At 42.4% G+C, this 11,360-nt stretch overlaps 1 long non-coding RNA gene across 1 annotated transcript; it reads right to left on the minus strand.

Annotated features, from left to right (window-relative positions):
• Positions 1 to 4,043: 4,043 nt before the first annotated feature.
• LOC308408629 lies at positions 4,044 to 5,388 on the minus strand. Its single transcript, XR_013973818.1, has 4 exons — positions 5,285 to 5,388; positions 4,489 to 4,625; positions 4,301 to 4,394; positions 4,044 to 4,165 (listed from the first exon to the last, which is right to left on the minus strand). It is a non-coding gene; the product is annotated as an uncharacterized lncRNA (long non-coding RNA).
• Between the last annotated feature and the right edge of the window lie 5,972 nt (positions 5,389 to 11,360).

The raw sequence follows: 11,360 nt of genomic DNA on the forward strand, positions 1-11,360 counted from the left end.
ATAAAAGTTTTGTGAAAATGACTACTGAGTCCGGTGCCATCTCTGGATGCTCGAGGAATAAAAAGAACCGGGGTAAAACTGATTTCTCAACACTTTCCAGTTTTTTGACATCATTTATCAGTGGTTCCAGTATAACATCAAAACCATACTTTTGCAGATCTGGTGTGTGGATAAGTGACACTAAATGAATGTTCATCAAAATGGAATTAAATTTTGGGGGCAAGTTTCTTATAACAAAATAAATGCAGCCAATTTTGTGAATTCCGCGCTTAGAGCCAAGAGGATTGGCTGTTTCCAAATCATCATAGTATAGCTGAATTTGTAATGCATGCCTTTTGGCTGAAAACAAAAGGTGAGTTTTAAAGTAACTTCCATCACAAAAGTCATGATAAGCATCAGGCTCTGAGCTACACTCTCTCTGCAGGAAAACACAGATCTCTGGATTTCTAAACATGAACTTCAAAGACTCCAAAATAGGTACATATATAAAATTATCCTTCACAGGTACTTGATCATAAGTACCAGATTTCGCCTGATGTCATACCTCACTCCAAGTGTTATTCCTCTAGGTTCTACAACGCCCCATTTTAGATTGAAGTATTTATTTCGTTTCCATTCTGTGTTCAGATTGGTGAAAGGGTTTTCAAAATTTTCAAAACATTCATTTGTTAAAGATATGCTGGAGTCCTTTGTGGGTAACGCAGAAAGAATGGCCTGCTTTGCTTCTGAGCGAAGCTCACTTGTTAATTCCTCCAAATCGCCTACAAGTGAGGATACTAAACTGTTAGAAAGGCCACTACCCTGCAGTTTGGCCACAATGGATGCACACATTTCTTTGGATGAATCCCTTGTAAGTACTGAATCAATGCTCACTGGAACACTGGAAGAACTAGACTCTGGAAGAACACTGGGAGAACTGTGAGGAAGATTTGAGGAATTAAACTGGTCCTCCAAAGCAGGTGAAACTGTGTCATTAGAAAAACAAGCAATGGCTGAAGTTCGATCATTTTGGTCAACATTGCTGTGAAAACTACTGAGGTGCTTCCTAAAGCCTGCATAAGTTTGGAGCTGAATCCTGCAGCCTGGCTGCCAACAAAATAACTTAAACTTAGGTCCAGGATAATAACCATGTTCACCTCTTAAATGTGAAATCAGCTGCTGACTGATGGGATAAGCTCTCTTACACAAAAAACATGTCAGCATTTTAATGATTTTTACTTAGGTTGTGAGAAGAATTTCCTGGTTAAGGATTTTGGCTCTCAGGTCACGAACTCTTGGGGACTCCTTCATTTTCCCCATATCAATATTGTATACTGTTGTCTGCAGAAATGTGTAGAAATTCACAAGTGCAGCATCATAAGACACATTGAACACAAAATGAGCTTTAAAAAGCTCATCAAATGCCCCAAGGGAGTGGCTGGCCTGGCAGGGGATGAGACGCTTGTCTATGGCAACATACACTCAACAAAAATATAAACGCAACACCTTTGTTACTGCTCCCATTCCCCATGGGATGGATGTAGAGACCTAAAATTCATTCCAGATACACAATATAACCATCCCTCCCAAACAGTGGTCACAAATCAGTCCAAATGTGTGGTAGTGGGCACATCTGCTATATTGAGATAATCCATCCCACCTCACAGGTGTGCCACATCAGGATGCTGATCTGACATCATGAGTAGTACACAGGTGTACCTCAGACTGCCCACAACAAAAGGCCACCCTGGAATGTGCAGTTTTTTGCGCTATTGGGGGTCTGGGGACCCAGAACCGGTCAGTATCTGGTGTGACCACCATTTGCCTCATGCAGTGCAACACATCGTCGCATGGAGTCTATCAGATTGTCAATTGTGGCCTGTGGAATGTTGGTCCACTCCACTTCAATGGCTGTGCGAGGTTGTTGGATATTCGTGGGAACTGGTACATGCTGTCGTATACGCCGGTCAAGCACATCCCGAACATGCTCAATGGGTGACATGTCCGGTGAGTATGCTGGCCATGCAAGAACTGGGACATTCTCAGCTGCCATCTGCCCTGAACAATGTGAACCATGATTCATCCGTGAAGCGCACACCTCTCCAACGTGCCAGACGCCATTGAATGTGAGCATTTGCCCACACAAGTCTGTTACGGCGACGAGCTGGAGTCAGGTCAAGACCCCGATGAGGACGACGGGCATGCAGTTGAGCGTCCCTGAGACGGTTTCTGACAGTTTGTGCAGAAATTGTTTGGTTGTGCAAACCAATTGTTCCAGCAGCTGTCTGGGTGGCTGGTCTCAGACGATCTTGGAGGTGAACCTGCTGGATGTGGAGGTCCTGGGCTGGTGTGGTTACACGAGGTCTGCGGTTGTGAGGCCGGTTGGATGTGCTGCCATATTCTCTGAAATGCCTGTGGAGACGGCTTATGGTTGAGAAATGAACATTCAATGCACGGGCGACAGATCTGGTTGACATTCCTGCTGTCAGCATGCCAATTGCACGCTCCCTCATTGCTTGTGGCATCTGTGGCATTTTGCTGTGAGACAAAACTGCACATTCCAGGGTGGCCTTTTGTTGTGGGCAGTCTGAGGTACACCTGTGCACTACTCATGATGTCAGATCAGCATCCTGATGTGGCACACCTGTGAGGTGGGATGGATTATCTCAATATAGCAGATGTGCCCACTACCACACATTTGGACTGATTTGTGACCACTGTTTGGGAGGGATGGTTATATTGTGTATCTGGAATGAATTTTAGGTCTCTACATCCATCCCATGGGAATGGGAGCAGTAACAAAGGTGTTGCGTTTATATTTTTGTTGAGTGTAGAAGCTGTCGACCTTCCTCTTCTGGTGCCCAACAGGCAGGAGGTATGGCTGCTGACTCTGCTGATTCTGGAGATGCTCTTCCAAACTGCAGCAAGACTGGAGTTGAGACAAAGATACTGAGCATTTGACACAGGAGCAAGTCAGAGATAATAGCATCACAGAAATGAGTATGTAAACCTCCTTTGTAAGCTCAACTGTAATTTGTTTCATTCACCTCTTAACCAGTGACATGACAACTTATGATAAAAACTATAAATATTAAATTACCTTATGAAAGACTACAAGTCTCTCAACAGCATCAGAGGCGCTGATTTTTTGATACTTTGGTCCTCCTGGAGGTGGCAGAAGGAAATGTAACAGTAACAACTGGGAGGCCATGTCTTGGTCAAAGGCTGCGGCCAAAGAGTCACAAGAATCAATTGACAGCAAATCTTTCAAATGCAATTTTTAAGGAGAACTAGAAAAGCACTTCCTAAGAAAGTTGAAATGTGCTGTCATAAACATTAAACTAACAGCTAAAGAAAACTGATGAAGCAAAGCTAACAGGTGAATGAATTGGTATTTATTAATAGAATCCTGATGCTATTGAACTTTAACTGCTTATAGCAAATCATATTTAACAAACTCACTTGCTGCCTCATCAAGATCACTTCCTGGTGGACTCTCTGCTGACTGCACCAATTGACGCAACTCTACTGTTGAGGTGAGCTGCTTGGCCTCTTTGATGATTTGATACCTAAAGATTGGATCCCATTTCTGAAGCAGCCTGGTAGATATCTCATCATCAAACAGGAGAGTGAAGTCTTGATTCACCTTTAAGAAAGAAAATCTACTACTGCCACATTCATTTTGAAATTTAAAGTGATATTAAAAATTCCACTGAATATTCTCACCAATCCTTTTGTATCCAAGAATCTTGGAAAGATAGACAGGATATCAAGACCTTTGTCAGGATCATTGATGAGCTTCTGACGATGCTGAAAGGTCTTTCTCATCTTCTGGAAAATCAAGGAAGTGTCAGATGTATGGTTCAGCAAAGAGATGGCCTCCTGGCAAGCATCTCCATCAAGCTGCATGTCGACATTAATGGGCCTTTGGTAATTTGGGCCCCCTGAAGAAAAACATACAAACATAAAAGCATAGGTGCCGAGCAGATAGGTAAATGAAAACAAAATAGTATATAATGTAAATGAGAACATTATCTAGTTTGTGGACACTTAATTTCTTACCTCCTTCTTGAGCAAAGCCAGTGGAGCTACTTGGTGGTGCAGATCCTCTTCTAGTCTTTCTCTGTATCGTTTTCAAACGCCAAGAAATGTATCCAGTGCTGCTTGCAGCATCATAGAAGTGTTCCTAAAATGTAAATACATTCAAAAATAATGTGTTGTCAATCTGAAAATTTTCAGAACTTAAATGTCAACGCACACAAATCCCAATGATGCACAGCATGAAAATTATGTAAACAAAGTGCAATAATAGTGACTATACATAGCCTTTCTTGGAGTATGGGTCTTTCAGGGATGGGAACAATGTCACTACCCCTAGCGCGTACTGTTCTCTAACAGCTTTGGTGGGGAGGTGCCTGAAAAACGATTTTAAATTAGCATGCTTAAGTAATGGCAAAATAGTAACTTGTATTTAAAAAAAAAAAAAATGCACCAATAGAACACACATACCCATGGCAATCAATCATGTGAGCCACTATTATATTGACCATTTTTCTTCTGGTAGCATCTGTTAGAGTTTGTGTTGTGTGATATTCCTGGAGAACCTCTTCACCACCTGAATTGGTTCCAAGTACACCTTCAATTAACTTGAGAAAAAAAAGAGGCAAAAAGTGAGGAATAGCTTTTCTACATATTAAGAATAATGAAGTAGAAAAAAAACTATGAGAACTGAGTTTTGTCACTGTCATGATCCTGGGTCCTTTTGACCCAGCGTTTTGTGTTTTCTCTTCGCGATTTTGGTTCTGTTCTTCCTCTGGTTAGTGTTTACTCTGTTCTGCCCGTGTGTTCCTGTATCTAGTCCGCGTTTCTTAGTTTGTGTCCTTTCATGTGTAAGTTCCTGTTTTATTGTGAAGGTCTGTGTCTTATGTGAGTGTTTTCAGTTTGCCTCCCTAGTCTCGTCATGTTAATTACTCCCAGCTGTGTTCCCACCTGTATGTAATCCCCCTGTGTTCTCTGAGTGTATTTTAGTTGTGTCTTCTGTCATAGTAGTGGCTGGTTCGTCTGTGTTGTTTCCCCTCGGTCTCCCTGCGTCTCCCCGTATGTATTTCTCCGGACCTCCCTGCATCCTCATTCTGGTTTGTCTTATTAGTTTACCCAGTTTAGGTTTCCGGTTTCATGTTTTGTCGCCACCGCTGTTTGTACTTACACCCCTGTAAATAAACACTCACCTGCACCAGAGCTGCCGCCTTTTGGGTCCTTACTACAAATCCACACGGCTTGCCCCGCAAACCGTGACAGTCACAACCTTTTTAGCAGATGCTGCATCAACAGTACCCTCAACTCTTGTTTTCTTCCTGGGACCCTCATCTAGAAGTATAGTTGATGTACTTGCATTTGAGCTGAAGCTTGAATCAGAACAATCAGATGCAGAAGACAAGGAGCAATCAGAAAATTCTAAAAGGAAAAAACAACATTATTCTGTAAGGTGTAGAAAAAAAATCTGGCTGTGGATTTTTAACTAACAAGGCAACATCACACTGCAGACCTGACTCATTTAAATTAACTGATCTCAATGTTCAAACAGCTGATTGGTCAAATTGTGTGCTCCTGATTATTTGGAACAACCAGCAGCCACACAGCCCTTCCCCATGTCTGGTGTTGAGCTTGCCCCTTTAAATTTCTCACCATCACTTGAGAAAACTGTTAGGACCACAGTGCCTTGGCTGATAAGGTCACTGAAAATCACTTCATCAACTTCTGTCCCTGTTGCATCTTTGTACACTACTTTTGCATCAGGTGGCAGGCAGAATCTCTCGATGACTGGAAAAGATAAGATATATCTGAGTGCACCTTTTAAGTAAACTGTTCTTGCCTCACATTCACTAAAGTGATACACCACTGTATGATTCAAGAGACTTGGCGAAACGCCCTACAAAAGATTCTGTCCCCCCAACTAAAATTAGGTAAGATATAAACAAACCTTTTTCATGAAACTGCATAAACTCAAACCGCCCATCAACCTCTTCCAACTTCACATACTTCTGCTGTTGGCAGTATCGAACCTGGACCAGCATTTTACTGAGACAAAATAATAACAAAAATGGTACACTAGTAAGTATTTGACATTTAGAGCAATTCAAGCAAAAATGATTAAAACACTGACATATACCGTACATGGTGATTAATACTGACCATGCGTTTGAATTTCACTGCAATAACATTTAATGTTATCAAATAAACCTGTGTCTGTCCATGCAGGAGTCCAATTGATACGCAACACAATACAAAATACATGTTAATCTATGGTGTATTTTACACCAGACACGGAGTGCTACGAAGCGATTGTTTCGGTATCCCGCAGGAAGTTACACCAAGACACACGAGACAATCCAGGCAATTTTGAAGATAAAAGCTATTCTCCAAAATAAAATACTGCGATTGACAAATGCGATCAGATTCGTGTATGAAAAGAGACAATAGAGATGAAAATAAACACATCGCAAAGGAGGGGACAGCCTAACTGACTATGTTTGGGGCGGGTGTCTCAAAGGGAGAAGAGAGTGAGACAGAGAGAGACAGATTAGAGACAAGTCAACGATGAACGATGTCAAAGTAAAAGCAGGAGTGACTAAAACAAGCTCTCTTCCATTATTTTGGGATGTTATTTACTTATCAATTGTGAAAAAAAATGCTCTGAATAAACAGAGGAGCAAAAACGCTCATGAACTGGCGAGGAGAAAGACGTGTCTGTGTGAACAGGGGAAAAGCTGAACGTGGCGCGGCGCTTCTACGTGCAGTGTCTACCGTCACTCACGAGTAAAAAGACTGCAACATTAACATTAGCATTGGAGGCTAAATAGAATTTTCGACACATCTCCTCCTCTATTAAAGCTTGTTTTCAGCAACCGAACACCAAGAAACATCAAGAAAACCTCACTGCACCGATAGAATACCGTTAATTTTATATAAGTTTGAATTACTTACCGTTTGTGTAAAATACTCCAAGCAGCAACACGGCAGGCATCCACCACGGTGTAACCAGCAGACGCACATGGAAAATCGGCCCGGCAGAGCAAACTATTAATTGATCCACGGGTTTACCTGGGCAGAAGCCCAGGAGCCTACCAAGATAAATAACTCTCATTTAATTGGACTTGAATAACACTGTTTAATAACTCCAACACTGAACACTATTTGAATCAGAATGTGTTAAAATGACACTTTGAGAGTGGAAATCAACTCTAACATGTTTAACCCTGAAATTTTAACACTCCAGTTTTTGCTGTGTATACACTGATATGCACACACTCATCCCCCCTCCCTTTCCAAATGGCTTCGATGCTTATTCCCTTCCGATGCTGCACCCTTTACTACGGAGCCCCGCAGGGGACATGGGAGAAAAAAAAAATTAAGACGGACTTTTGCGAGATCTCGCAAAACAAACTCGGGATCTTGCAAAAGTATTGCGAGATCTCGCAAAAGTTTAGCCGCATTCTTCGGAGGCCACCAGCTCGAAGCCGACCGGGAGGTCGAGGCACGATGTGCCGGGAAAGCGGTGTTCCTCCCGGCTGTAGTAGGTCTCGACCTCCCGTTAGCTTCGAGCTAGTGGGTGTCAGATCTCCAAAAACGTCGGAGCACTTTTGCAAATATGTGATGTCTTGTAAACCGAGCAGGTATCTGACGTTTACACAACTACATAAACGCCTCAAAATATCTTAAAGGTGTATTTTGTGACCCAGAAAGAGTAATATTAAAACTAAGTAGCTGCCGCCATTGTTGGAATTCAACTTTCGCAAGAAAGTTTTGCGAGATCTTGCAAAAAAACTCGGGATCTCGCAAAACTTTTGCGAGATCCTGAGTTTGTTTTGCAAGATCCCGAGTTAGTTTTGCGAGATCTCGCAAATGTTTTGCGAGATCCCGAGTTTGTTTTGCGAGATCTCGCAAAAGTCCGTCTTAATTTTTTTTCTCCCATGTCCCCTGCGGGGCTCCGTACTTTACCCACCCCTGTTGCTTGTCATGTGTTTCTTTGGTGTATTAAGAGTTTTTTCATGTGTTATGTGCAGAGGTGTTTTTTTTTTTCTGTTCTCAAACTGATCTCCCTGTTGGAGCTCAGTCTGGGGGGAGTTATTTTTTTCTCATTATCTTTCCTCATGTGGTGCATTTTCCAATGTTATACCTCTCTGACCTGTCTTCCCCATGTAATGTTTTGTGTAATGCATGTATGGTCGGAAGGGTAAGATGGCGCTGGCACGGCTGGCAGCCTTAACCCAATTTCCCTCGGGATGAAATAAAGTATTATCAATCAATCAAAATGCACTGCTATGATGTCGGGGCAGCATGGGTGCGAGCACCTTTTTTTTTGCTGATGCCATGATGCCGACCTGCCACAATGCCACCCTGGGCAACAGCCCATGTCGCCCATACCAAAAACTGCCACTGACTATTCACTATGGACTATTCTAACCCCTAGGATAACATGGCTGAAAAAGCCCCTAACCACCATGAGGCGGTGATATGTCAGAGGTAGTTAACCATGTATACTAAAACATGAACTGACTTAAAAGAGTGACTGTCAGATGTTTTTTGAACTGAACAGGGGTTCATGTAGGTTGATTGCATTGTCGTTTGTAAAGAACACATAGATAGAAACTGGTTGGCAACAGCAATCCTATCCAAATGCCGCAAAACACAACGTCCAATACCTGACTGAGCTTACAAGCTTAAACTCCCTAAAACTGCTTCATTCAGTTTCTTGTGTGAATAACAAAAAAATTAGTCATGCCAGAAAGGCTAGTTTTTTAGTGATTGCAATAATGATGGAGGTAGTGTAATTTCTGTACAGCGTGCCCAGCAAGAAGAGTAGCATTTTTTCTCCTAATGCTACTCTTGTAGAGGAGAAACAACAAAGCGTCCTAACATCCTAACAGTGTCCTATTATTATAATTATAATTATTATTATAAAGTATGCAAGTTCCACTTGCACTTAATGCTGTGCAAACAAGCTTGCTATTCTGTGTTCCCCCTATGCTTCTGAAACTGTCTAAATTATCTGCTGAGTGGTGGTGGTGGCAGTGGTGGAGGGGTGGGGAGAGGATTCACTAGCTTTTTCAGGATTAGTGCAGCTCTAATTCACTGCTCATGTGGAAGAGCACAACATGTGTGGATGAATGAAGCGAAAGGCCAAAGCTTGGACTCAGTATGGAACCTGCTGTAGTCTTCCGAACAATCCATCTCTCAAAAGAAAAGAAAAGCAGTCTATTAGGATGAGTGATTTCAAGTGGAGGAGATTTATTTCTCACCGTGCATGTACCATGATACACTGTTGATGAATGAACACGAGAGGCACAAATAGAGCTGGCATATTTACTCTGAATCAGCGTCCTGTGTGATAGGTCACCTAGAGTGCTTGTAGAGGTCACCGGTCTAGTGCTCTTCATGTCTCCACATTTCATTTAACTTTAGAAGTATAAGCATTATTTATCATACGAGTATTATAAAATGACATGCTTCCTTTTTTCTTCTCCATTAATTCTCTCAGATTTCTTTTTTTGCACATGATCAAGCTACAGTACGTGAATCTCATGCATAACTAAATAATTTTGTAGATCATTTGCCCACAGCAGCAGGAGGGTGTATTCCTGCTGTGAGATGAATACAGCAAAAAAGCAGGCACATATATCATTGCTCTGCAAAGTCAACCAAAGAACCCATGAATACTGACCTATACTAAGGAATTCTAAAGGTGAAATTATGGCATACAGTGGGGCAAAAAAGTATTTAGTCAGCCACCGATTGTGCAAGTTCCCCCACCTAAAATGATGACAGAGGTCAGTAATTTGCACCAGAGGTACACTTCAACTGTGAGAGACAGAATGTGAAAAAAAAATCCATGAATCCACATGGTAGGATTTGTAAAGAATTTATTCGTAAATCAGGGTGGAAAATAAGTATTTGGTCAATAACAAAAATACAACTCAATACTTTGTAACATAACCTTTGTTGGCAATAACAGAGGTCAAACGTTTACTATAGGTCTTTACCAGGTTTGCACACACAGTAGCTGGTATTTTGGCCCATTCCTCCATGCAGATCTTCTCGAGAGCAGTGATGTTTTGGGGCTGTCGCCGAGCAACACGGACTTTCAACTCCCGCCACAGATTTTCTATGGGGTTGAGGTCTGGAGACTGGCTAGGCCACTCCAGGACTTTCAAATGCTTCTTACGGAGCCACTCCTTTGTTGCCCGGGCAGTGTGTTTCGGATCATTGTCATGTTGGAAGACCCAGCCTCGTTTCATCTTCAAAGTTCTCACTGATGGAAGGAGGTTTTGGCTCAAAATCTCACGATACATGGCCCCATTCATTCTGTCCTTAACACGGATCAGTCGTCCTGTCCCCTTGGCAGAAAAACAGCCCCATAGCATGATGTTTCCACCCCCATGCTTCACAGTAGGTATGGTGTTCTTGGGATGCAACTCAGTATTCTTCTTCCTCCAAACACGACGAGTTGAGTTTATACCAAAAAGTTCTACTTTGGTTTCATCTGACCACATGACATTCTCCCAATCCTCTGCTGTATCATCCATGTGCTCTCTGGCAAACTTCAGACGGGCCTGGACATGCACTGGCTTCAGCAGCGGGACACGTCTGGCACTGCGGGATTTGATTCCCTGCCGTTGTAGTGTGTTACTGATGGTGACCTTTGTTACTTTGGTCCCAGCTCTCTGCAGGTCATTCACCAGGTCCCCCCGTGTGGTTCTGGGATCTTTGCTCACCGTTCTCATGATCATTTTGACCCCACGGGATGAGATCTTGCGTGGAGCCCCAGATCGAGGGAGATTATCAGTGGTCTTGTATGTCTTCCATTTTCTGATGATTGCTCCCACAGTTGATTTTTTCACACCAAGCTGCTTGCCTATTGTAGATTCACTCTTCCCAGTCTGGTGCACGTCTACAATACTTTTCCTGGTGTCCTTCGAAAGCTCTTTGGTCTTGGCCATGGCGGAGTTTGGAGTCTGACTGTTTGAGGCTGTGGACAGGTGTCTTTTATACAGATGATGAGTTCAAACAGGTGCCATTCATACAGGTAACGAGTGGGGGACAGAAAAGCTTCTTACAGAAGACGTTACAGGTCTGTGAGAGCCAGAGATTTTCCTTGTTTGAGATGACCAAATACTTATTTTCCACCCTAATTTACGAATAAATTCTTTACAAATCCTACCATGTGGATTCATGGATTTTTTTTTCACATTCTGTCTCTCACAGTTGAAGTGTACCTCTGGTGCAAATTACTGACCTCTGTCATCATTTTAAGTGGGGGAACTTGCACAATCGGTGGCTGACTAAATACTTTTTTGCCCCACTGTATATATAAAGATATTATA

The sequence above is a fragment of the Rhamphochromis sp. 'chilingali' genome (assembly GCF_963969265.1).
Source record: "Rhamphochromis sp. 'chilingali' genome assembly, chromosome: 13".
Classification (NCBI taxonomy): Eukaryota; Metazoa; Chordata; class Actinopteri; order Cichliformes; family Cichlidae; genus Rhamphochromis; species Rhamphochromis sp. 'chilingali'.